Genomic DNA, 27,801 nt, shown 5'->3' with positions numbered 1-27,801 from the left:
CAAGAAACCAAAGATGATTCAAGTGAACCTGAAATGACTCCGACAGAGGACCATCAAGAAACCAAAGATGATTCAGGTGAACCAGAACGGACTCCAAACGGGGAGCATCAACAAGCCAAAGATGATTCAAGTGAACTGGACATGACTCCAGACGGGGAGCACCGAGGAATCAAAGACAAAATGCTCAATGAAACAACAGATGCCACAAAGAACACTGACACAAGTAACTTTGTGAAGGACTCAAATTCTCCACTCGGAATGGTCATTGAGCGCAACAAACACAACAACAAAACCTACAAAAACAACACAGCCAACAACAAGAAGCGTACCAAAGGCACCAACATCAACAACAAGCACGACAAAACCAACAACACTGGAACAATGACTGGTACGACATGGTACAACTCTGCAAAAGCAGGACACTGTGACAGCACAGCTGTAGACAATGGCAAGTGTGCAGACATACCATGGCATGATAACGCATCTTACAAATTCACGTTTGCTATACTACAAACAAGCAGACCAGCTTTCAAGGCAGCTGACATACGGCACAAACACAGACACCAGTCCAGGTCAGACAGGAAAGATGACATCAAGAATCGCTACCACAAGCATCGAGAAAAAAAGAGTCCAAATCAGAGAAAGAAGTGATTTGACCATTTGAACACCTCCTGATGATTTCTTGGTTCCTTAAGCACAGGGACACTGACAACAAGAAAATGACAACATCAACATCGACACTTCAATAACAAAACAAGAAAGCCACTCGACCATATAAATTCATGAACTTTGGACTCATAAATATTATTTGGTATTGTATCATCACTGTCATCATGACTTGTACATGTCATCACTTATCTACCTATTTGGTTCAATTTTCGTTAACCAAGTACAGAAAATATGTAACATAAAAAAGGGGGGGATGTGGTGATATGCATCATTGTATATACACAAGGGGTTTATGTAAATACACTACAACTAAGTAACCACTAGAGGGAGCACCAGAGATGTCATGACATGCAGTCATACAACCAATGGGTCATTACAACAGGACACACCCAATGGGTAATCAGGACACCCAGAGGTGGCATTACCACAAGGGGGCACTTCACAACCCATATAAAAGGACAGGGCACACATGCTCTGCCTCCTTCCACAGACAGACATCTAGAGAGTACATCAGGGTTGATTAACAGCATCACACCCAGCACGTGGCTTAGAGCAGGTTGGTAAAGATAGACAGATACTCCAGCTAGATTAGCAGAGAGTCAAACTCATTTAAGAACTGTGTTAATAGTTCAATAAACATATTGAACTCATTTCATAGTCTGGAGCTTCCTTTGTCAAAGCATACATCAAAGAAGCAGCTTATGCTACACGAAGCAGCATAACACAACATGAATGATAAATGAACAGTTAGACCAAGTCTCATAACTCTGCAACATGTAGACAATATTTACATATTAGAAATACAATTACGATGTGATGTACGAATGCAACTGAATTTTGTGCTTTGCCCAAGAGGTAGATTTCAAAACAGCGCGATAAACCCTTAATGCTCACATTTTCAGTTTTATGGCAAAAATTTCAATACAACTGAAATGTAATTCTGATAGTTAATTTTGAGGTTTGGCACTGTCTGCTAGCACTAATGACCTCTGATTTGCAAGCAATTTAGACACAGGAGATGGTGCATGATAGAAGTCTCTATTAGGCCTTTAAGGCAAGGGACTAATACCTTTGAATTTGCTCTTTGTTCTGTTGTATTTTCCCTGTGCTCTGAATTTTATAGCTCATAAAGCAATTTTCATCAGATGCGCAATTTCATTCTGAAAAGTTACAGCAAACTTTAGAAGCAGGAATATCCTTACATAACTGTGTTTGGGAGGTGCCATGAATGAATTAACTTTAAGACTCTCAAAAGTGACCAATTACAATTAGGCAATTGAAGTGGTGGCCTTTCAGAAGGCATCTTGTTACTGTTGTGAGGTTAATGAGAGTATGCTGTTTTGGGTCTGTACCTTTAAATTTTTTCAGGAAATAAAGGGGGTCATGTGATCTGTTTTGCAGTCTGCAGGACAATAAGCCTGGTTTATTTGATTGTTTTTTTCCCACAGATTAAAAAAACATTTTTTTTAAAGTTACAAAGCCAATGTGCAGAGTGGACAGGGCAAGCCCTAACTTAATCCATCTCATTGCTTGTTCCAAAAGCCAATTCAAATTGAATCCAATTCATGGTCTCCACAAGAGAGACATACACGATCCAAGCTGACAAGAAACGTCACTACACCTCACATTGGGCATGCTGTGACACTTGATCTTAGCCAAAAGGCCGAGAAGGGGTCAAACAAAGGCTCAGATTGTTTGGCTGCGAAGAAGGTACAAGATGGGGACAATGAAGATGGAATTTACATTGAGTTGTCTCCGAGTCTCCCAAAATCCTAGAAAGGTGGTGTTGGTATTAGCTGTGCAAAAAACTGCCCCTTTACTTCGAAAATAGAATGGAGTTAGGATCAAGGATTGTTAATTGGTATCAAGGATAGCTGATTGACATTTGTACTTGGGTGGAACGTTAATTTGCTTCACTTTGCCATGGGGAAGAGGACAGAGGAAACCATTGTTTAGATCAAGCTACAGGCATCCCCGCAAATCTATGAACATCACAGACAGATGGCAGAGGGTCTATATGGATAGCAGATGAAAAAAGCTGCTTGTCTTGTGAGATACTACAGCCAGATGTAGGGGGGAGACAGTCTGTAGACAAAGAGATGAAGCTTTCATCCATATAAGGATTCTAAGTTATTCGTCTTGGTCAGGGGAAGAAGAAGAATTGAAATAGGGTTCACTGCTGGTGATGGGTATACAAAGTGGGAATATGGGAGCTCATGAGAATATGGAAGCTGGGAGATAATGGTAGACTGGTTGCTTTAAGGACTGTAATTCCATGAAGGATGTAATATTATAAAAGGGGAATACCACTTCCTGTAGTTTAAAGGATATGCTGTTCCCAAAAAGAAAATAGGCTGGGATTCTGCAATACGGCGGCTAAGTGTTGACGCTGGCATAAACACCGTAGTGTTGCATGCCGGCCTCAACTGGCCTCCTGGCCCATTGATTCCGTGGCCCACAGGGGGCCAGCACGGCGCTGCAGTGCTTCATGCAGCGCCGGCGCCGATACGCGGCCCTACACTGCCGGCCGAGCTGGCAGAGCCATAGTGGGCAGGCGTGGAAGAAGGTAGGCCCCCCCCCCCCCCCGGATTGCGCGCGCCGGCCGATCAGTGGCCCCCGATCGCGGGCCTGGCTGTCGTGGATACCCCTCCTGGAGTCTGATCCCCCCGTCCCCCCACCAGGACGGCCACCGTGGCCGCGGATCCGAACTCCAGCCGGGTGGAACCATGTTAGAACCACGCCGGCGGGAACTCGGCCGGTCGACCACGGAGAACTGCCGCGGAGGCCTCTTTCAACGGCCCCCAACCGGTGCCGCGTCTATCGTGCACACACAGTGATTCTCCGGTCGCCGCAGAATTCCGTCCCGGTGTCGGATCGGTGTCGCAGGCCGACTCGGAGTCAACTCAGATTCCGGCTTGGAGAAACCCGGCCATAGTATTTAGTTTAGCAATGTTTCAGTCATTTGTTGTAGTAATGTTTTGAAGCATGCAATCTTTACTTTCATTCATCTATAGATTGAAAGCTTGAGTTATTTTTAAAATTATTGTTTAAAGTCATTTTAAAATATGCCATCTATCCATCTGTTCCATTAACCTATTTCTGCTGAAGTATTTTCCTGTTCTCCCCAACTTGCAACCACCCCCCTCATTTTGTCATCAGCATATGATTTCCAATGCCAAAGTCCAAATTAGCAATTATCTAACAATTTAATTGTATCTCTCACTGAAGCTTTATCATAAAATCGCCAGAATTGTGTTTAGTAAAGGGAAACATGGGTAGAAAATTGGTTCATGGGCAGGAAATTAAGGGTTTGTGTTAATGGTATTGCCCAGAGAGGATAAGAGTTGGGATTGGCGAACTAAAAGATTTGTGCTTGGTATAAACAGATAATTTGGACTTTGGTTTAGGAAGCAATATGCTGATGACATAAAGTGTGAGGCTTCTCAAGCTAGGGAGGCCTGAAAAATACTTCAGAAGAATATAGGTTAGTGGGAGAGATGGATGGAAAATGCAGTTTAATATTGAGAAATATGAAGTGACACATTTTTAAATGCAAAATGAGGAATAAAGGTCTGCACTTAATGGAAAGTTACCAAAGGATGTTACTCAATGGAGACCTAGGGAGGTTCAAATACATAATTCATGCTAAACCTGAGTACTGATAGGTAAAACCAGAACACCATTTTGGATTATATAAATGGGCGCAAAGATTATGAGAGTAAAGGGGTAAAGAATCGGTATAAAATGTTGGTTCAGCTACATTATGCAATTATGTGCAGTTTTCGGTCCTTCAAATTATTAAAATTTTGGTTTATTTTTACATTTAGATAGCTTGTGAATTTTTACTGTTAGAAATAATAAAATGGCTAAACGTTACTTATTCCCAGGATGCTTTTGGGTTTAATGCATCATGGTATATTTTAGCTGACTATACCATTCACTCTCTGTTGAAAGTGCAGAATGTGTGATTCATGCCTGTTGACTTATTTTTATGGTCCTATTGTGAAACAATATAGCCAAGGCGGTCTTGAGATAAGACGTGGGACTGTGGAGCTCAGAATAATTAGTTACATCCCAGCTGGAGATCAGGTTGGCATCTGGCGTTTTTGAAGGAAATATCTCATTTCTGGGGGTCCTGTTTACAATAGATATCATGCCATAATGAAACAGCAATTCCGATGTTTGTGGGTGTTCATGAGAAATGGCCTATAAAGATTTCGAGCTTTCCTTAAAAAGTGAGAGAATCAGGATCAAAGAAGATTACCTGTCTACCTCGGGGAATAGTGGGGAATATTGCTATTTCTCTGCATGTCTATTGCTCAAAGACCAGTTACGTGTGTCAAGACTTGATTGAAACAATAAACAGTATTTATTGCAAGCCATATTTGATTTTGGAGTTGAACTGTGTGCACAAATATTTTGAAAATTGTATTTAAAAGAACTTTTCCCCTTCCTTTATTTTCTTTCTTAATCCAATCTCTCTTTCCATCTCTTTATTTCGCATTCTGTTTCTAATTCAACAGCAAATTCAATATTACAGCGCAAAAAGTTATGAATGTTTGGAATTCTCTATCCTAGAGGATTCTGTTTGCTCCATCATTGAATACATTTAAGGCCGAAATGGAACAAATTTGGTGTCTCAGGGAGTCATACCATAGAAGGGTGGGAAAAGGAAGTTGAAGCCAAGGATCATGTGGAAATGTGCGGGCGAAAGTTTTTTACACAAGAGGGTGGTGGTGGCCTGGAAAGCACTGCCAAGTGAGGTGGTTGAGGCAGATATGTTAGCGACCTTTAAGACTTAACTGGATAGGCACATGAACAGACAGGGTATAGAAGGATACAGGCAGGTTTGGAGGGCTGAAGGGCTCCTTCAGCTGTATTGTTTTTCTATTATCATTTTGAATGGTGGAGCCAGCTGGATGGTTCTACATCTGCTTTTATTTCTTATTTAATCATCTTCTTGCATTTCTAGTTCAGACTCTACACTGTTAAACCTGATTGGTTAAGGGGGTATGCAGTTGCTTGTCCCATTGACACAGATGCTCTACAGAAGGTTTCATTCTGTTTCCATCTCCCATCTACAGCAACTTACAATGGAAAATATCGTGAAAATTAAATGGCAAAGGGGGCATTCGCTCGTCAGCTCCAGTCAATTTTGGCCGGTTTTGTTTTTACAGGGGATGTATTATGATCATGCCACTCACAACTTGGTAATCTCCAATAATTTGAAGCAAATCATAGCCTTGCCGTTCTGCCAGTGCCAAAAGTTCAAAGCACCTGTAGTTTCCCATTGTCTCCCTCCCTTGTCGTCAGACCATTGTATCCCAATGGAAGAGTAATAAATCTTACTGATTCTGTTAATGATAGAATCTTCAAACTGCTGTGGAAAAATGGAACAGCTGGGAAAAAGAACTCTTTGCTGATCGTAAATATAAAATTGCATTTGTTGAATGATGTTTGCAAACTTGTCCATCAGTTCCTCTCCATCCAAAATGCTTCAGAGATCAATGCCAGTTTATTGTTACCAATTGAGCATAATTCCAGATGATTGTAATTGACCAGTTATAAGTGAATGTTTTGAACATCATTGTAATTGAGATGTAATGGGTCAGCCTTCGAATTTGTGGTTATCATTTATGAGGGAATTTCAATGAAACAGTCACCACTGTTCAACAATGTATGATGTACTATTAATTTGATATACCGTGCATTTTAATTTCCTCACGAATGGAGAACATTAATAAGTGCATTCTTTGCAAAGACACGTTCTGTATGACTCTTTAGAACCTGTGATAAATGGGCTCATGATTGTTCCACTACTTAAGTCCTATGCACCACCTTCAATCTTACTAATGATTTATATTTTGCTGTAAATTCCAATTCAGTGAGTGCTTTCTGTATAATTTATACCTTGTTCTCAGCCCTGTTTACACACAGCCACTGTCTGCTATTGTGATCAGCACAACAAGGATAGATTGTACTTTCCTCTGCAGTCCAGGAATTTAAGCTTGAGAGAACTGTGTGAAAGCAGAGGTAACACTGCGAAAGAGCTTTTCTCTTGCATGCTTGTTCTGGCGAAGTGGAGCTGTGGCATTGCTAAAATATTTGTCAGGTTGATCAGGGGTTGTTTGGGTGCCAAGAAGCTCAAAGAGCCATGTACCTTTATATAGCAGCTGTTGAAAAAGGAGGAGAGGCAGGAAACTCATCCCTGTCTGACAGAAGATCTTGCGCACTAAGAAATTATAGTGGAATCAGAATGATAAGTGAATACAATTGATCTGTTAACTGGGTTATTAACTTCACAATCAGCAACAATAGATGTTTTCCATATAAACTAGGATTTATTTTTGAGGATAGTTAGGGAACATGATCTGCAGCGACCCCAACACGTGTCGTGTCGAACATTCACACTCCAATGGATTAGGCGTTTTCAAATAAAAGCTATGCCTTGTTCTTTGATGCAGGATAACAACTCATTTAAATTTGTTGCAGCTGTTCCTTATTGCTTCCAAATTATTTCACCCAGTCATTTCACTTACATAAAGTGTTAATTAAGTAATTTGTACCTTTTTATAGCCAGACATTGGATCAGTTTTGCTGGTTGTTTAATTAGGTTCTCCCCTCAAGACATGGAACAATCAATGGATCCTGAGAGTGATTATGTGGACATGATCTGATTGAGGTTTTTGGATGATTTCATGAACTCTGAGATCCAAATCACAAAATGAGATCAGTGAGTTGTCACATTCAGATTATATTTCATTTTTAGAAGAAGAATGGGGTAGTTTTGTTCATTTTTATTCTTTGTATTGATGATTCTTATGACCAGGCACCCCATTATCATTGGAGAGAATGGAATGTAAAAGCTGTCACTCAGGAATTAATTATTTTGACGTAATCATGACACGTTTGTTTAGAAATTATTAGCAACGGACTTCAATGTGAACACTGGACGGTGCGCCTGACTCCAACTCAATAGAATCTGCCACCAAGCCAATAACGAGCCAAAAGCCAACGCATCCGCCATCACACCCGTCCTCAATTCCTGCTGGATTGTCACCCCGAATGTTCGAATATTGCAACTAATGGGCAGGGCTCCAAATCCACATTTAAAATTGCTGATACGGTGTTTAAAAAAAGGCTCCCCCAAAACACACCGACTTGGAGCAGGACTAGAACACATGTGCATGGTTCGTAGGACCTCTCGATCACTGCTCACACATATCCTCAACCCCCTGGAAAAAATGACTCATTCTGGCCTTGGTGGGATGTGTCCTGAACACGACCTTGAGCTGTATCAAACTTAACCTCGCGCAGGATGACGTAGCATTCACACCACAAAGGACCTCACTCCACACCTTCTCCTTCAAAATGGGAACCAGCTCCCCCCTCCCACCTAGCCGTCACCTCCTCCCCCGAGACCTACTCCTTTCCCATGATTTGTCCATCTATCCTGGACGTGCTGCCCTCCTCCGACCCCGCACAGCCAACAATCCTTTGTATACTTACTTTTGAATGTTGAACGATGCCCTTATGATACAGATCGTGTCAACGCAACCCATCATTTCCTCTCTCAGTCCTGTTAAAGAATGTGCATTTACATCGTCCTTTTACAACCTCACAATGTCTGAGAGCTAATGAAGCATTTTGAAGTACAGTCACTGTTGTGACCCAGAAAACAGGGCAGCCAACTTGCAGACAGACAGATCTCATAATGTTTTATCTGTTTTAATGTTGTTAAGTGGTAAGTAATGGCCAGATCACTGGGAAGCACTGCCCATGCTCAGGTATCATTTGCATTCACCCAAGGCCACTGAGCCACATTTTATCATGCTCTGGCAGTGCAGCACCCCTTCAGTATTCCACTGAAGTGGCAACTTATGTCCTCGAGTCTCTGAAATGAGACTTGAACCAAGAGGAGTGTGCTGCCGCTGAGCCAAGGCTAATACCAATCGAATTGCCATGAAACTCCTGGCTACCCAACTTTGCTTTCTTGCCCCTGATGCTCACTGATGTTCCAAATGGTTCTTTTTCCTTAAGTATCATTCCTCATTCTTTCAAATCTGTGTCATCAACCCCCCTCAAAAACTCTGCACTAGACTCTCGATCTTAGAATATACAGTGCAGAAGAAGGCCATTCGGCCCATCGAATCTGCACCGACCCACTTAAGCCCTCACTTCCACCCTATCCCCGCAACCCAATAACCCCTCCCAACCTTTTTGGCCACAAGGGCAATTTATCATGGCCAATCCACCTAACCTGCACGTCTTTGTACTGTGGGAGGAAACCGGAGCACCCGGAGGAAACCCACGCAGACACGGGAGAACGTGCAGACTCCGCACAGACACATTTGTGACCCAGCGGGGAATCGAACCTGGGACCCTGCTGCTGTGAAGCCACAGTGCTAGCCACCTTTGCTACTGTGCTGCCCCCTGCAGCCCCATCTCCAATCTCCCTTTCTTTTTTGAGCTACAAATATTTGTCTACCTTTCCGATGACACCATATTTGAACCACTCCAGTGAATGTTGTCTTGTCTACGTCATAAGTGTTGACCAGGAGACAATAGAATTCCTTCCCTGCTTTGAATAATGCCATGGGATTGTTATTTCCTGAACCATCATAACGGGACAAAGGGGTTCAATGTGATGTCGGTCTGAAGAATGGTCTGCCTGACACCATAGCACTCCTCAAGGGCAGCACTGCAGTGTCAGCTGAGGTTGCACGCAACTGTTATGAGTGTAAAGTTTTGTAAGATAGGGCGCGATGCTCCAGCCTCGTTGCATACTTGCTCAAGCGTAACGAAGCCGGTGAATAACAGGAGAGGCCGAAAGCGAGATCCGCAGCAGGTGCCAAACGGTTTGCGATGAAACCGGCCCACTCCCATAGGCGAAATCGTGATCCTCGCCGTGGTGTGGTGAGAAACCAATTATTACCACTTAAGCCCCATTTCCATACAGTTAACGAGAGCCACCCCATATCCAACGGCCTACCATCATTCAGCAGTCTCCCTAACAAGTGCTCACGCTGGCGCCAATTAGTACTCCTTTTGAAAACCTTGAAGCTGGCGCAAGGGCTTCTGTGGGGAGTTGAGGTGGTGAGTATCCATCGTTGCTCGCAGGAAAAGAGCCCAGGAGATGCTGGGCTTGCCAACCCAGTGCTTGATGGGGGCTGGGGAACCCTTGGCTGTGGGTGAGGGACCTTCCGCAGGGGTGGGCCGACATGGGGGTGGGGTGATGCTCTGGGGGGAAATTGGGGGGGTAACTGCTCATGGCACCAGCATGCCAACCATGGATCGTGTGCACCCATTCCGGGGGCAACCCCTATCACTGCCCGTCTGCGCCACTGACTGCTGAGGCCTCTGGCTGCACGGCGGTAGGCTACTGCTAATAGGGAATTGGCAATCTTGGTTAAGTGAGCACTTCACACAGTGCCCTGTGGATTCCCATGGGTGGGTGGGCCATGTGGGAGTCATTGCCTAGCATTCCAATCACACCCCGATGCCTGGAAACTGTGCTTAAGCACTGCGGGAGGCAACATCACATATGCAACATCCGAACACCCAGGGTATGGCGCACAGCTTCGGGGACATGTCCACGGCCGGAGGATGGGTGAGCGCCACAGGGAGGGTGCCTAGAGAGATGGGCCAATGGTCCGGGGGTCAGCCCGTATTGTTGAAGGAAGTGACAGAGCAACCATAATGGTTGTGCGAAAAGGTGTTTAATTAGTGTTATACAAGCCCCACTCCCGATGGTGTCGCTCCTCCCCATCTCCTATCTACCTCCCCACCCCTCAGTGATCCTCAATGTGCTTGACCCTCCCAGTTCTACCACTATGTCTTGGTGTTTCCCCAGCATGCACATCTGAGGTGGAGCCAACCAGTTGTTTACCTCATCCCATGGCCTTCGATGCCCCTGGCACGCAACCTTAGGGGGCTCAGCCATGCTGCCCTGACCCTTGTGCTGACGGTGAGACGTGGCCTCATCAGAGGGGTGGAACTCTGGGGAGCTGGTGGCCACTGTCACCCACTCCATGGGATGGGTCCGGTTTGGCACCCAGTGTCCCCTCCTCCTGATCGGAGCCCATAGGCCCTGGGGTTCACCGTGGGTTAGAGGAGCAGCTGGTTCGAGCCCCGGCCGCCAATGCATCATCCGGCTCTGCAGACCTGGTGGTTCCCCATGATTTGCACCATTATGTTGGTGCCCTCGGCGATGTTCCTCAGTGACTGGGACATGCTCTACAGCGCCTCAGCCATGTCCATCTGAGAGCGGGATATGTGCCCAGAACCTCATCAAAGTCAACCTGGTGCTGGGTGACATCCCCCAGTGAGTTGGACGTTCTGCCGAGGCCGTTGGCCATGGCCGTCACCGACTGCGCCATGCCTTGGACACCTTCACTCATGATGCTAATGTTGTGCACCAGGCTCTTCACTTTGGTCGCCACCCTAGCAATGTTGACCACTCATTGTCGGCGCCATCTCTTGTGCCCTAGCCTCTGGGACCCCTCCAAGCAGCTATGGATCTGCTGGAGTGACGCTGACATCTCTCTCTGAACGTCCAAGTTGGTCGCTATTGTCTCCATCAGCTCTGGGTACCACTATAACCACAGGCTTAGCATCAGGCTGGGATCCATCTGGGTCCTGGAATCCAGAAGACCTCTGACTGTTGTCTTGCCTGGGATTTCCTGCCTGCACCTAATGTGAAGTGTGGTGATCACCAGATTGTGCCCAGAAGCCTGACCACTAACATGTCCCACCGAGGTGTGTCTATCTGCACTGGTGGAGGGTGGGGATGACAGCTGTGCCGCGATTATGATGGTATCCTCGGAGCTCTCCTCCGAGGTTGTCTTCTTGGAGTCAGATAGGGTGCCGCCCGGGATTGGCCCTCGCTGTTGGCTGGAAGACCTACAGGAGAATGGACATGTGGTCAGTGGGAGGGATGGGTCAGTCAGTGAGGCAATCACTACTCACGTTTGACAAGTCCCCTGGGTGGATCCCGGTGGTTCCTCACCTCTGCGGCTTCCTCCAGCCTCCGCATGGCTGACCGATCTGTCCGCGGCCGCCCCAGTCACCTCCAGAGCCCGCTCTTCAAAGAAGGTGAGGATTCTTATGTCTGGCACTGTCCACCAGTCTGGGCCCTCTCCCGACAGTTATGGGGGAGCTTTTCCTGCGGAGACACAGAGAGGGCATTGTTAGCCACACGTGCGCTTCACAGTGGAGGGAGAGGGGTTGTAATGGAGGAGTTGGGGAAGTTGAGGGGGTGGGGGTGGAGGAAGGGCTGGGGGTTGCATGGGGCACTGGGGGGGTGAATGCTCCATTGGACAGGGTGGGGGGGGCGTTGGTGTCTACTCACTCATACTGCTCGGTGTAGGTCGTTGACCTTCTTCCTGCACTGAAGGCCAGACCTCCTGTTCATACACCCCGAGCTGACTGCTGCCACCACTTCATCCCAAACAGCACTGGCTGCCTTGTGGCTCACCCTCTGGGGAACAGGACACATCATGGCTTGGCCTCCCTCCTGGCCTCCACGTCGTCTAGCAGCCTCCCCAGGTCAACATCCCCGAATCTCACCAGGGCTGGTCTCCTGGCCGCTATTATTGTGAGCTGGCTGGGGCTGGCTGAGCAAGTGCACCTTAAGTGCTGCTCGGCCTTGTTAGAGGGGCTGGCGAGCGCGGTCCTGGTGAATCAGCTGGCGACCCTTCATTTGCGATGAGAAGTCCATGAGGACTCGTTAAGTGGACCAATTAACGTTGAATTGCATTGCCGGCCTCGCTGGGCCGAGTGCCAGGAAGCTCATGGCATTTCCCGCTCGCTGCCGTAGTTAGAAATGTTTCTGGAGAATTGTGCCTGCAATGTTTTTAACTGTCTCTTTAATTTAAGGTAAAATTAAGAAATGAAGCGAGTCATGCGATTTGTTTTGAATTCTGCTCAACAAAACGTCTGGGTGACTTGGTGCCCTTAATGTCCAAAATGGGGTTACTGGGCTACTGGGATAGGGTGGAGGTGTGGACTTCAGTCGGGTGCTCTTTCCAAGGGCCGTGCAGACTCGATGGGCCAAATGGCCTCCTTCTGCACGGTAAATCTATGTAAATAAAGACTGTAATCCTATGGAGATTATGTTGTATTGTACACAGTATGCAGTGTGGGGTTATTGGGTCATATTAGATTATGGGCAGCACGGTGGCACAGTGGTTAGCGCTGCTGCCTCACAGCGGCAGGGACCCAGGTTCAATTCCAGCCTCAGGTTACTGTCTGTGTGGCTTTCCTCCGGGTGCTCTGGTTTCCTCCCACAGTCCAAAGATGTGCGGGTTAGGTGGATCGATCATGCTAAATTGCCGGTAGTGTCCAAAAGGTTAGGTGGGGTTACGGGGTTACAGGGGTAGGGTGGGGGAAATGGCCTTGGTGGGGTGCTCGCTCAGAGGGTTGGTGTAGACTCGATGGGCCAGATAGCCTCCTTCTGCACTGTATGAATTCTATGAATCTATGAATAAGGGTTACCTTGTCTGTAGTTTCGAGTATTTGTTGCCTCCCAAGTCATGGGGCGCGATTCTCCTCTCCCACGCCGGTTGGGAGAATCGCCTGGGCCGCCGAAATTTCCGGGGCCGCCGGTCCGACGCCCTCCCGCGATTCTCCCAAGCGGCGGGAACAGGCCAGTCGGGTTTCGCGGGCCACAGGCCGGAGAATCGCCGGAGATACCCAAAATGGCGATTCTCCGGCACCCCGGCGATTCTGAGGCCCAGATGGGCCGAGCGGCCAGGCCAAAACGGCGGGTTCCCCCCAGCGCCATCCACACCTGGTCGCTACAGTCGTGGGCGGTGCGTGAACGCTGGGGGGGCGGCCTGTGGGGGGGGGAGGGGGGATCCTGCACGGGGGGTACCTTGAATGTGGGGTGGCCCGCGATCGGTGCCCACCGATCGTCGGGCCGTCCTCTCTGAAGGAGGACCTCCTTCCTTCCGCGGCCCCGCAAGATCCGTCCCCCATCTTCTTGCGGGGCGGATTTGGACAGGACGGCAACCGCGCATGCGCGGTTGACGTCCGTTATGCGGCGCCGGCCGCATCATCTATTCGGTGCCGCTTTTCCGCGGGAGACAAGGCCTGGTGCGGGTAGATGACGCGGCCCCGATACTGGTCCATTGTCAGGGCCTGAATCGGTCGGGACCGGGGCCGTTCCGCGCCGTCGTGAACCTCGACGGCGTTCACGACGGCGCGGCCACTTCGGCGTGGGGGTGGAGAATCGCGCCCAATATGCATCAGACCTGCTGAGTTTATCCAACATTTCCTGTTTTTATTTCAGATTCCCGGCATCTGCTGCATTTTGCTTTTATTTGAATGTTTAGTCAATATTGCTTTTTGTTTGTTATGTTCAAAGTCTTAAAACTTGAAATTTTGTTGTGTGATTCCTTTAAGTTGGTCACTGGGAATCTCTGTAAACGTCACCAGTCTCTCGTGGGAGAGTAAAACAACCCTCCAGTGGGTCGTGATGCAGCGACTCGAGGGCTGTTTCTGACTGTAAGAAATGTCTGTCTACATGTGTAGGAGTACATGCCTGGGTACAGGACATTGCAGCAACACCAACACAGTCGGGTCATTGAATTCCCAATTGTATCTGTTAGCTCAGATATTTTTCCATTTTACTTTTAAATGATTTTATTTTAAATGAAGAGTGTGGTGGAACCGCTTGCATGGATTTAGCTCCAATTGAGCTGGGAAAAGTGTCAAAGCATCCACCAACCTAGCAGTAAAGCTGGGTTTTCTCAGCGGTTTCTCCTTTTATTCAGGCCTACTGAAAAGCAGCCATGGCGTTTGGCTAATTCAGCCAATACACCTCCCTTCAGAAACAACAAGTGCAACAGCGTCACAAGCTGATTGCATTAATTTAAACTCTCATCCAATGACTTTTTAACATGATATCTTTGGCTTCTGGTTTATACAATAAACAGATGGCAGACATTCTGAGAATGTCTAATTTTAGAAACAAACAACACAACCATATTTTACAGCGATATGTAATGTCAGCATTTATCTTGCACCTGCTTTCCAATGCTGCATCAGGGTTTCATCTCCCTTACATTCACAGCTATATAACCTCTTGAAATATTTAGTTCAAGCCAGTGGCAAGCTGCATTAATAATGGCCAGTCAGCAGGAGGTGTGCAAGTGAGATTTTACCACAGTTGGCAAATTAACGGAACTTTATCCGATCTACCAGCAAATCACCAAGGGCCAGATTTCGCAGTAGCAGAGCATCCAGCGGCATGTGCCATTAGTTGGATGTGCCCTTGCATGTGCAGTTTGGTTGCATGACAACTCTCTCTGAACGTGTGAGCTGATAATATCGCAGCGAGGGAAAGGGAGCATCCTGAGTAAACAAGGTCAGCAACTGTGCACCACTGGGGGATTGTGACATTGACAGGCCGGACAGGCCCCAGGTTCGATTCCGGCTTGGGTCACTGTCTGTGCGGAGTCTGCACATCCTCCCCGTGTGTGCGTGGGTTTCCTCCGGGTGCTCCGGTTTCCTCCCACAGTCCAAAGATGTGCAGGTTAGGTGGATTGGCGATGATAAATTGCCCTTAGTGTTGTTTGGGGTTACTAGGTTACTGGGTTATGGGGATAGGGTGGAGGTGTTGACCTTGGGTGGGGTGCTCTTTCCAAGAGCCGGTGCAGACTCGATGGGCCAAATGGCCTCCTTCTGCACTGTAAATTCTATGATTCTATGAGACTAAGAAGGAAATGCAAATTTGAGTGGGCCAACTCATGAAGCACTCAGTTAAATCCCCCCCGCAAAATTCACTTTGATGCACAGGACACTGTGTTGGGACGGCTGAAAAGCATCTGCCCACCAGGCCCTGTTTTCTGAGCTCTCAAACGGCCAGCATTTCAGGGGAGGACAAATAAAATGTTTCACCTCTCTGACACTCTGAAGCTCTCCTTGAAGCAAGGCAGCGTTAATGAGTGGAAGGAGATTCAAAATCAATCATTCAAAATTCAGGCTGCATCATGCTTGACATGGACGATAGGAGGCCTTTTGGCCCTTCGAGCTTGCCCCGCCATTTATCACGATCATGGCTAATCATCCAATTCAATAGCCTAATCCTGCTTTCTCCCCCTAACCTTTGATCCCATTTGCCCCAAATGCCATAGCGAGCCTCCTCTTGAATATATTCAATGGTTTAGCATCAACTGCTTATTGTGGTAATGAATTCCACATGCTCACCACTCTTTGGGTGAAGAAATGTCTCCTTATCTCTGTCCGAGATGGTTTACCCTGAATCCTCAGACTGTGATCCCTGGTTCTGAACACACCCACCATCGGGAACATCTTCACTGCATTTACCCTGTCTAGTCCTGTTAGAATTTTATGAGTCTCTATGAGATCCCCCACTTATTCTTCTGAACTCCAGTGAGAACAATCCTAACTTAGTCAATCTCTCCACATATGACAGGCCTGCCATCCCTGGAATCAGTCAGGTAAACCTTCGCTGCACTCCCTCGAGAGCAAGAGCATCCTTCCTCAGAAAAGGAGACTAAAACTGCACACAATACCCCAAGTGTGGCCCCACCAAGGCCCTGTATAATTGCAACAACACATCCCTGCTCCTGTACTCGAAACCTCTCGCAATGAAGGCCAACATACCATTAGCCTTCTTTACCGCCTGCTGCACCTGCATGCTTACCTTCAGCAACTAGTGCACAACGACACCCAGGTCCCGCTGCACACTTCCCTCTCCCAATTTACAACCGTTCAGGTAGTAATCTGCCTTCCTGTTTTTGCTTCCAAATTGCATTTGCCATTGATTTGCCCACTCGCCCAACCTGTCCAGATCATGCTGTAGGATCTCTGCACCCTCGTCACAGTTCACCCTCCCACCCAACTTGGTATCAACTGCAAACTTTGAAATGTTACATTTTGTTCCCTCATCCAAATCATTAATATATATTATGAATAGCTGGGGTCCCAGCACCGATCCCTGTGGCACCCCACTAATTACTGCCTGCTAATTTGAAAAGGACCCATTAATTCCTACTCGTTGTTTCCTCTCTGCCAACCCGTTTTCTACCCACCTCAGTATACTTCCCCCAATCCCATGTGCTTTAATCTTGCACAATAATCTTTTATGCGGGATTTTGTCAAACGTCTTCTGAAAGTCCAAATATACCACATCGAATGGCTCCCCCTTGTCAACTGTACTAGTTACATCTTCAAAGAATTCCAACAGGGTTGTCAAGCATGATTTCCCCTTCATAGATTCGTGCTGACTCTGACTGATCCTGCCACTGCTTTCTAAATGTTTCACTATAAAGTCCTTGATAATGGAGTCAAGAATTTTACCCACTACCGATGTTAGGCTTACTGGTTTATAATTCCCTGTTTTCTCTCTACCTCCCTTTTTGAATATTGGAGTGACATTAGCTACCGTCCAATCTGCGGAGGCTGTTCCAGAGTCTATAGAATCCTGGAAGATAACCACCAATGCATCCACTATTTCCAGAGCCACCTCCTTAAGTGCTCTGGGATGCAGATTATCAGGCCCTGGGGATTTATCTGCCTTCAATCCCATCAATTTTCCCAGCACCTTTTCTCACCATTTTGAATGATTGATATTGATCTCCCTCAGTTCTTCCCTCTCACTAAACCTTTCATTCTCCAACATTTCTGGTATCTGATTTGTGAAGACAGAACCAAAGTATGTATTCAATTGCTCAGTCATTTCTTTGTCCTTTATTATACATTCCACTGTTTCTGTCTGTAGTGGGCCTACATTTGTCTTTACCAATTTCTTTCTCTTCACATATCTGTAGAAACTCTTAGCGTCAGTCTTTATGTTCCCTGCAAGCTTACTTTCGTATTGTATTTTCTCCTTCTTAATCAATCCCTTGGTCCTTCTTTGCTGAATTCGAAACGGCTCCTAATCCTCAGACCTATTACTTTTCTTGGTCAATCTGTATGCTTCTTCCTTGGATTGGAATTTACTTTGTAAGCCATGGAGTGGCCCTCTTACCCATTTTGCTTTTGTGCCAGACAGGAATGAACAGTTGATGCAGTTCCTCCATGCGTTCCTTGAATGTTTGCCATTGCCTATCCACTGTCATCCCTTTAAGTAACTCTCCCCAAACAAGGCCAACTCATGCCTCATATCTTCATAATTTCCTTTATTAAGATTCAGCACCCCAGTCTCCGAATCAACTACATCACTCTCCATCTTGATAAGAAATTCTATCATGTTATGGTCGCTCATCCCCAAGAGGTCTCGCACAGCCAGATTGGCAATGATTCTCTTCTCATTACACAGTACCCAGTCTAAGGTGGTCTGCTCTCTAGTTGATTCCTCCACATATTGGTCAAGAAAAGCATCCCGTATACACTCCAAGAATTCCTCCTCTACGGCATTGTGGCTAATTTGATTTGCCAATCTGTGTGCAGGTTAAAATCACCTATGATCACCGATATTCCCTTATTACATGCATCTCTAATTTTGCGTTTAATGCCATTCCCAACATCACCATTGCAGTTTGGGAGTCTATATATGACACCCACTTATATTTTTTGCCCCTTGGTATTTCTCAACTCTACCCATACAGAGTTAATATCCTTTCTCACTATTGTGTTAATTTCTTCTTTAACCAGCAGTGCAACTGCTTTCATGCCTGTCCTTCCTAAATACTGAATACCCTGAGGCACTCAGTTCCCATTCCTGGTAACCCTGCAGCCATGTCTCCGTCATCCCAATTATATCATACCCATTTATATCTATCTGCGCGATTAGTTCATCCACTTTATTGCAAATGCTCCGTGCATTAAGACACAGAGCCTTTCAGTTTGTCTTTTTCACATTGTTTGTCTCCCAATATTTTTCTCTTTTGCCCTGTTTGAATTTTACCCATGGTTTCTCTGCCTATCACTTTTCTTATTCCCTTTCCTACCTTTTGTTTTGGTCCTTGCTCACCCTTTCTCTGACACCTCACATAGGTTCCCCTCCCCCTGGCATATTAGTTTAAACCCTCCGCAACAACGCTAGCTGAGTCACAATGTCTTCATGATGAAGTAGAGTGACCATGATGTGGAGATACCGGTGTTGGACTGGGGTGAGCACAGTAAGAAGTCTTACAACACCAGGTTAAAGTCCAACATGTTGTTCCAAACACTCGCTTTCGGAGCACTGCTCCTTCCTCAGGTGAAGAGTAGAGTGACAGCAGAGGAGCAAAGAAAATGAAGCCAATTTGAACTCCGTATCCTATTTCCTAGTACGCCATCCTGCCCCATCTTCCCAAAGATCTGTGGTTCGAAAATCATCCTGTTCAGTCACATGAGGACCATGGCAGACACTCACGGCCCAAGTTCACATCATCCTCAAATTACAGGTCGACCCATAATGACTGAAAAACGAAGACAAACAAATATCCTGCTGGCAGTGTTTTGACATTCTGGGCGTGATTCTCCAGCCACACTGCACCGGCAAAGCTGGTCGCTGTGGCGCAGTGTGGCCATTGAAAGCTGGGAGACCCCACTCCCAGGATCGGAGGTCCACAGCTGCATGCCCTTGGGGTAGGGTGGTGCCTTGGCACTATTGGTGTCACCCTGACAGTGCCAGTCTGGCATCCTGACAGTGCCAGCCTTGGTGCCAACCTGGCACTGCCAAGCCACCCAGGTGGCCCTGCCAGCTGACAGGGGCACTGTCAAGGTGTTAGGTTGGCACTTCCAAGGTGCCAAGCTGGCATTTATGTGCGCACGCAATTGGGCCAGGTTTGCCTGGCATAGGTGTTGGGGGGTGCGGGGGGAGCTGGGAGACCCTCCCTCATTGTGTTCTGGCTTGTTGGGAGGTTGGGGACTCTTTCGGGGGATTTGGAGATCGGGACGGCATTTAAAAATGGCACCCCGATCTCTTGCTAAATGGGAAGTTCCAGCGAGCGGAGCTTCCCATTGTAAAAAAATGGGGCGATGTGTGGCCTTGCACCCCCCCCCCCCCCCCACCCTGTTTCCCATTCAGGCCCTTTATTCAAAGCGAGTTGCGTTGAATAGCCATGTGTTTCTCGGCACTGCGAGTGCTGGGAAGCACGCGGCTAGACGTGCTCGCTTGGAAAGGATCACACCCTTTATACAGAATACAGAAATACTGTTGGCAATGACTATGAAAGGATGCAACCTGGAAGTAAAGCCAGGCGCTTTTGTCACTTGGTAAACCGAGAATATGTAAGCTGACTTGGCTGATGACATACTGCACTGTAACTTCCAACCATTTACGAAAATAAAAAACAAATTGAACTAATGATTAGGTCAGATTTCAGTTGCTATTCATTCTATGTTATGATCCGGTTCGAGACCTGTAACTTTTGTTGTAAACAAAATTTGAATTCCCAGGTATCTATGCAGAGAAGAAAGCCACATGACTCCGCAGTTTTAAACAAATAGAAGAACCTTTATAACAAATCAAACAGTAAATACTATTATAGTCTACATTCAGATCTAGTTAACATTCAGAGTTAACATGAGATATATATGAATTAACAGGAAAACTGTAATTGAACATGCCACATTAAATAGCAGGCAGAACCAAGACAGAGCCCCATATTTTCGCAGCAACCCACCCGGACGTCAGTGATCATTTTGAATCATAAACAAGGGATTTTAGCTCCTCTGAGGACATAGCTTCAGATTTCCATTAACAGCGCTTAAGCTTCTGTTAGTTGACAACTGCATTCAGACCTCTCTGAGCCCCAACTCCTCTGCAGCACCGAGCTATCAGATGTTCCTGAGCTTCTTTAAGCCCCCCACTGCACAGAACTAACGAGAGCCCTTCAGTTGCTGCCTCTTTGACTCCAGACTAAACCTATAATGGAGGCCTGTCTCTCGTGCCACTCCTCAGTCCCGTGGTCAGGCTTTCCTTCCTAAAAACATGGGGGCAACCTTTTTTGGGCAAACTCTCTCCTGCCATCAAAGGGAACCCAGAACACCCAGCATGCAGAGCTTGTTGTCCCGTCCCCCCCCCCCCCCCCCCCCCCCCCGCCCTGTTTACTCTGAATGCTGCAAGGCATGCTGGGAGTCGTGACCTTCAGCCTCTACCCCAAAAACACTGGGAAAAAACCCACAAGCTGAGATTCCCTCACAACTAAAACTCGACTAATTTGTAAATATTGGACCACAAAATCTGCTTCTGGTGCAATTACTATTCATTGAAGAGAGAGAGATTTCTGTGATTTCACATCATTTTGCTGCATGAATGTACGGGTTCTTGAAATGACTTATTTGAGCTACAAAATCCTTACAAGACTGAAGATAACGGAAGTATTTAGAACTTCTCTCTCTTCTCCCCAGCGTTTAAAACTGTTGGAATTAAACTATACTCGGGAACACAAAATATAGTTTCTTAGAAAAAGATGAGGTGAATAGAAAAATAATCTTCGAAAGATGGCAATGCAAAAAAAAATGTTTGGAAACCTTTGGTCTATGCAATCTAAATGCAAATGTTTAGTCAAAAGAATGAAGTAGTATCTTCTGTCCTTGTAGCACTTGTCAATTGATAACAAATAAAATGCTTACAATCAGCGGATAGAAACATTCGGCTGGGAACGAAGTTCCTATACTTGACTATGGATACAAAACCATGCTGTAATATGATATGGTTCTCGGGTACTTGGATGACTTTTAACGCCTAATAACAAATGTACTTTCAAAGTCATGTTCTCATAGGAATTTTGTTCTGAGTACAATCTTCTCTGTGCATGCTATTCTGATAAGGGTGCTTTATTGTACCATGTCCTATCCCCTTGCACTTTATTATTGGATGCATTTGTTGTGACATGAATGTAGCAGATTGATGGCACTCATCAAAATCCTCGGTTCTTCAAAAGTGGTTACCTAATCCTATTTTGTTTCTTCTTCCCTGGTTTAAAGAAATCTCTTGAACCAGTCTGATTTAATTATGTTTCAGAAGCTTGATTGCAACCTGCCAACAACACACTGTAATTAATGAAATTGCACTTCTCATTGAGTGGCATAAAGATGACTGGTTTTCGAATTGGAAATGCCACATTGGACGAGTAGGGGCTGCTTTCGTTTTTGAAGTTCAGAATCAATCACCGTGTTTCTGTCTTTTATGTGTCCAACCTTGGACTGCAAAAAGGGTAGCACGGTGGCACAATGGTTAGCACTGCTGCCTCACAGCGCCAGGGACCCGGTTTGATTCTGACTGTGTGGAGTTTACTCCGGGTGCTCCGGTTTCCTTCCACAGTCCAAAGATGAGCAGGATGGGTGGATTGGCCATGTTAAATTGCCCCTTCATGTCCAAAAGGAAAGGTTGGGTTACGGGAATAGGGTGGGAGTATGGGCCTTGGTTGGGTGCTCTTTCAGAGAGTTGGTGTAAACGTGATGGGCCGAATAACATTCTTCTGCACTGTAGGGATACTTGTTCTTGGGATGTGGGTCTGCATTTATAGCTCATTGGACTGAATGGTTTTGTGGACATTTCGCAGGGTAACTAAGAGCTAACTGCATTGCTGTGGGTTTGGTGTCACATGTAGGTCAGACCAGGTTATAACAGAAGATTACCATATGAGTTATTAAATTTCTTGCTTTTTATTCTCGATTTATTAATTAAGTTTAAACTCCCCTGAATGTCATGGTTTTTCTTTATTCGTTCATGGGATATGGGCGTCGCTAGCTGGGCCAGCATTCACTGCCCATCCCTAAGAGTCATCCACTGTGAGTCTGGAGTCACATGTAGGCCAAAGTCACATGTAAGGATGACTGATTCTTTCCCTAAAGGATATTAGTGAACCAGATGGTTTTTTACACAATTGACAATGGTTTCATGGTCATCAATAACTTTTATTTACAGATTTTTATTGAATTCAAATACCACCAACTGCCCTGGTGGGATTCGAACCCAGGCCCCTAGAGTAATCCTGGTTCTCTGGATTACTTGTCCAGCGACAAGTCCACGGCACCATTGCCTCATGTCTCCTGAGTATTGGTCCGGAACGCTGGATTACCAATCCCGTAACATTACCACTATACGACCAGATGACTGATCTGTGCCATCATAAACATGCCCTATTCTCCTTTGGTAAATGATGTGAGCTGCTGACAACTTCCTGTGCGCAAGGCTTTGTGTCATGTTGATGTCAACCCGTGATGCCTTGTCCCTGTACAAGGCTCAGGCTTGCATTGATTTAACTGGAAAATAAGTGATCAGATTTTAATTGTATTTGCTGCTGCCTGGTAATAGCTGCACAGACTCTCTGGAGTCCCTGAAAACACCTACAAGCATCAGGTTGCCAGATCTCCACTTTTCATTAAAATCAATGGGAAATCAGCCTTGTAGATTACAGCACATAAATGGCGTGACGGCCTCACCAGCATGTCATGGCCATATTCCCAGAACTTCCAATTAGTTAAATCAGACTGGAGCTAGGTGCTGATAAGATACAAGTAAGTAATTGCATTCAAATGAGCATTTAAATATGTATTTAAATATTTTAAATATTTAAGAAATTGCATTCAAAATGAGCATTTATACATGTCACGTCTGTTTAAAGCTCTGCTCGGTCCCGTTATTCACGATCCCACCAGTTCAACATGAAGCCAACAGGAATCACTACTGGCCTCCACCATCAGAGACTCGCGATTAGACGTGATGAACATGCTGGGGGAGGGCTCGTGTGGGGCTTGAAGGCCATTGGAGCCCCTGACTGTCGGGTGCATGGCAGGGCAGTACCCTGGCACTTCCCACGGCAGTGCCAACTAGCCGGTTAACACTGCCAGGGTACTAGGGAACACTGTCAAGGGAAGGGGCTGGGAAGGAATTTGCCGACCCCAAAGCACGGTGTGTCTCACACGGTGGGAAGGAGGGTGCTGGTACGGTGATTGCGTGGGAGCTGATGCCGGATAGAAGGGCGGAGGTCTATGCCGGAGAGTAGGGGGCGGGACCTGAAGGGAGATCTTAGCCCAGATGCCAGTGATCTTTGGGAGGGGTAGGGGGAAAGGAGGTTGATGCCAGCATGGATGGTGGTGGGGAGGAGGTACAGAAGTCCCGATGCTGGTGATGTGAGGGGGGGTGCCTTAAAAGTCACTTAGAGACCGGGGCACCCTTTAAAAATCTCTGTGAAGTTGGGCTTGCCGGCATTTGTAGCATCCCTCCCAGTGCAAAACTTACCCCCCTGCAAAAAGATTTCTAAGTGTGGGTGCATTGTGACCTGAATCACGCCAAACCAACCTAAAGCAAGTTCAAGTGGTGGGCTGAATTTGCCGCTTTGCCGGAAGCAAAACATGCGATTGGAAAGAGAATCGCGCGCAATGTAAAAAATCCATTTTGCGGCCAGTGCCAATTCCAATTCCAGTCCCTCTCTGGCGGCAATATCAAGGTTTGTGCCCTGCACCAGCAGATCCATGAAAAAAACGTCATTTGCATGGATATAAATATCATCAGCGGCTTGGACACTTCATGCTCCACTCCCCCGCTCAACCCCTCTTTGGCAGAGGTTTCGCGGGTGCAAATTGGTGCATGTATGAACAAATGGGGACTGGGTTCCATGTTTGCTAATTGGAAGCGGGAGGCTAAAGAAACTCTCAAAAAGCCTCAAAGATTGTCAGGCTTGCTGGGGGGTAGCAGCCTGGACCGGGGGCTGTAGTGGGGAACGACTTTGCGCCAAGTCTGTGAATCTGGGATGTTCCCCTCGGGATTGTGGTGGCCTGGCTCAGACAGCTATTGCTGCAATATGCGTTTTAAATGCACCCCTTTAGTGCTACTCACAGGCTCCTGGCTGCTCACACTGCTGACTGCTCACTGTGTCCTGTAAATGTTCTGGGAGCCTCTGGGAGGCCACCCAGCCAGCCCCTCTGTAAACCCTCCTACCTCAGCTGTTTCATTAAGGAGATGGGCATGGCTAATGTGAACCTATTGTAGTAACCATTCACCATGTATTACACTGTATCATGCTGTTGCCCATGTGGGCTCCACCTATGGACCATTGTACGATATTACACAGAATGTGTCATGTTGGTGCCCTTGTGGGCTCGTAGGCGGCTCTCACTAGCAGAGCAGTCGCACTGTTCTAGTCGATTAAAGCCACTGTTCACTTCAACTCTCTGTCTCACGTGAATTGATGGTCGCATCAGCTAAATTCAATCAAGGGGATGGGCGTGACTAAGTTCAATCAGGGGCCCACCAGGTGTTGGCACCCCTCAGTGCAGTTCTCTGAAGTGCTGCCCCCACTGCAGAGGAAGCAGGAAACCAGCAGAGCTCACCCCAACCAAAGGACGCCTTGCTTACCGAATAGCGCCTCCAACAGAAACGTGAATCACATGCTATTCAGTCCCGGTGGGATCATAGTCTCTCAAACAGAAGAGTGAAGAAGATTGCAGGTGTGGTTGTTGGAAGCCAAGGATATCTCAGCAGCCATGATCTATGGCACCTCTGTGTCATCCAGGAACAAAATCTGAGTTGGGGTACAATCTGACCCATGCTTACACTACTGTTGTCATGGAATCCACTTTCTGCATCCTGAAATACTAATTGCTTGAGTACTACGGGAAGAGCACTGTAGTATAACCCAGACTGGCTGTCGAAGATCATTGTTGTTTTTTGTGCCTTGCACAACTTTGCCCTAAAAATGGAAAGTAAGTAAAAGGTAACAGAAAAGTAACAGAAAAATGCATAACAAATACACAAGGAGCCTGACCAAAACATGAAAAAATTGACAGAACAATGAACAGCTCTATCTTCAAGCCTCTGGTATTTTGCCCAGTGGTCATTCTTCATGTGTGAACTAATTTGATGAGGATTGGCAAGCCATATGACCATGGAATCCATAGAATCCCTACAGTGCAGAAGGAGGCCATTTGGCCCATTGAGTCTGCACCGACCCTACAAAAGAGAACCCTACCTAGGCCAACTCCCCTGCCCTACCCCTGTAATCTCAGGTAACCTGCCTATCTTTGGACACTATGGGGCAATTTAGCATGGCCAATCCCCCTAACATGCACATCTTTGGACTGTGGGAGGAAACTGGAGGAAACCCACAGAGATGTGGGGAGAAAGTGGAAACTCCACACAGACAAGGTCAGAATCAAACTTGGGTCCCTGGCGCCGAGGCAGCAGTGCTAACCAACAATATTGTGGAACCCTGTTTCCAAACATGTGCACGCTGCATCAGAGGTCACTGCATGGATAGCAATCAGGAGGTGACACTGTGATACTGGGGAGGAATGAGGAACTTGTACATGTGATGTGGAATTCACTGGAAAAGTCTTTATTGCCCATCCCTAGTTTCCCTTGAGACGTGAGCCTTGAATCGCTGCGCTTTGAGTGATGAAGGTACTCTCGTGGTGTTATTAGAGAGAAAATTCCAGGAGTGTGACCAAATGGCGATGAAGGAATGGTGATATATTTCCAAATCAGAATGGTGTGTAACTTGGAGGGGATCTCCCGCAGGTGATGGTATTCTTATCCACCTGCTCTCCTTGTTTTCCTAGGTGACTCTGAGCATGTGCATGCATTTATGTAACCTCTGGTGCAAATCAGAGAATATGTGATTAATTATATTACATTCATGTTGTCCTTTCTTTCAATCTGCGCAGTTTGAGGTGACTTCTGAATTATCCAAAATATATTTGTCATTCTATTGCTGGAAAACTAGCAGTTGCAAGGATTCATTGGTAGAATGAAGAGTGCTCAGATATTTTCTCCAATGGTTGCAAACTCCACAGTGAAATTATCAAAATTAATTATGGGTACATCATGATTGGCTATCATGTTACTGTGCTTAATGAAGTCACATTATCACTAATTGCATGTTTGAAAGTCTCATGCACTCCCATCTCATTGGCACAGTTGAACAACATACTTGTTCTCTTTAAACCAAGGATGTTGGTTTCGAGTGTGGCTATGCAAGGCCTCTGGGATTGCTAGGTATGCTAGCTCATTCTGAATGACTGCAGAAGCCCAAGCAGAACACTCCAACCCAAATTGAGAGATTAGTATTCCTGATTGCGTGAGTTAATGATATTATTAAAATGAAGGTATCTTTTCTGGGTTTTTTTTTGTATTTTCTTTTAGACAAATTATTGATAATGCTTTGGGAAATCAAAGTTCATCTATTGAAATTTCGAACGTTTCCAAAAAGCTGGATGCAAACATGATGTGAACTCTGGCTTTTTTTTTACCGGAAGTAGCCCAGTGTCGATATAGTCCAGAGAAGGCATTACGTGACCATTGGTACCTTCAGCAAATCGATCGCTGCGGCTTGAGTGATCGGGGGCCTACTCAATGACAAATATGTCCAATGCGCCATAAATGGAGTCTGCAGCCCCAGACTGCTCAATATTCGTAAGGCCCTGAGGTGTATGTCAATTTGGGGAATGCACCTTAATGTACCTGGAGCATCACAGGAGTGCTAAATCTGCTTAATGCCGTTTTCTGATAGGTGCTGCAACTAACCTGATCTTTTGCCTTTCTACATGGCTCTCTCTTGGGCCACTGCTTATTACAAGATCAACTGCCTTATGGCTTCTTAACACCCAATAAGCAATTTGGGCTTTTTTATGGGAGGTCATGCTTTTAGAAAAAGTGTAAGCACTTAAGAGCTGCAAATGGCATTTTAACAGCTTTGATAGCTTTTAATCTTCAACGTGGCATTCTCTGGGACTACTCTCGAAATAAACTAACCTGATATGGTGAGCTCCATTGTCTACACTCTGTGTCTGAAGATCAGTGGTCTTGGGAGCACTTGTCATGATTATCATGGTGGTCACAGCAACACGATGGGAATAGACCTGAGTCAATGTAGAGAGAAATGTAAAAATGTGCAAATAACCATCATGCTGCAGACAAGAAGGGCATAAGATTATTGAGTTTTGAGAAAGGAACTGTCTTGCTTTACTTCTAGGTCTTTTTAAAATAAAATTGAATATTAAAATAAATCAGGTCACTTTTGAAAGATAGAAATGCAAGAGCTTTCACCCAGCATCTCCAGTTCTGGTAACTCGCGGTAAATTCAGCTGAACTGAAGCTGGTACCACAGAGAATAAGTGTTGTAGACCATGGGCAATGGTTAAAGTGGGCTGGAAACAATCTAGAATGACAACACAATGGTAGAAGTGCAAAGCCTGCTTAGAAATGATTTGCAGATTTCTGCTTATCCA

General features: G+C 46.1%; 1 protein-coding gene and 1 pseudogene across 4 annotated transcripts in view; one reads left to right on the top strand and one right to left on the bottom strand.

Moving 5' to 3' along the window:
* Positions 1–27,801, top strand: part of LOC140387976 (voltage-dependent calcium channel subunit alpha-2/delta-1) — an 890,358-nt gene that overhangs the window by 162,005 nt on the left and 700,552 nt on the right. The gene's annotated exons all lie outside the window — the stretch shown is intronic.
* LOC140388711 (U2 spliceosomal RNA) lies at positions 2,120–2,344 on the bottom strand (annotated as a pseudogene).

Source organism: Scyliorhinus torazame, chromosome 13 (genome assembly GCF_047496885.1).
Source record: "Scyliorhinus torazame isolate Kashiwa2021f chromosome 13, sScyTor2.1, whole genome shotgun sequence".
Taxonomy (NCBI): domain Eukaryota; kingdom Metazoa; phylum Chordata; class Chondrichthyes; order Carcharhiniformes; family Scyliorhinidae; genus Scyliorhinus; species Scyliorhinus torazame.
Note: the sequence above shows the minus strand (reverse complement) of the source record. Positions and strands in the feature narration are given on the sequence as shown.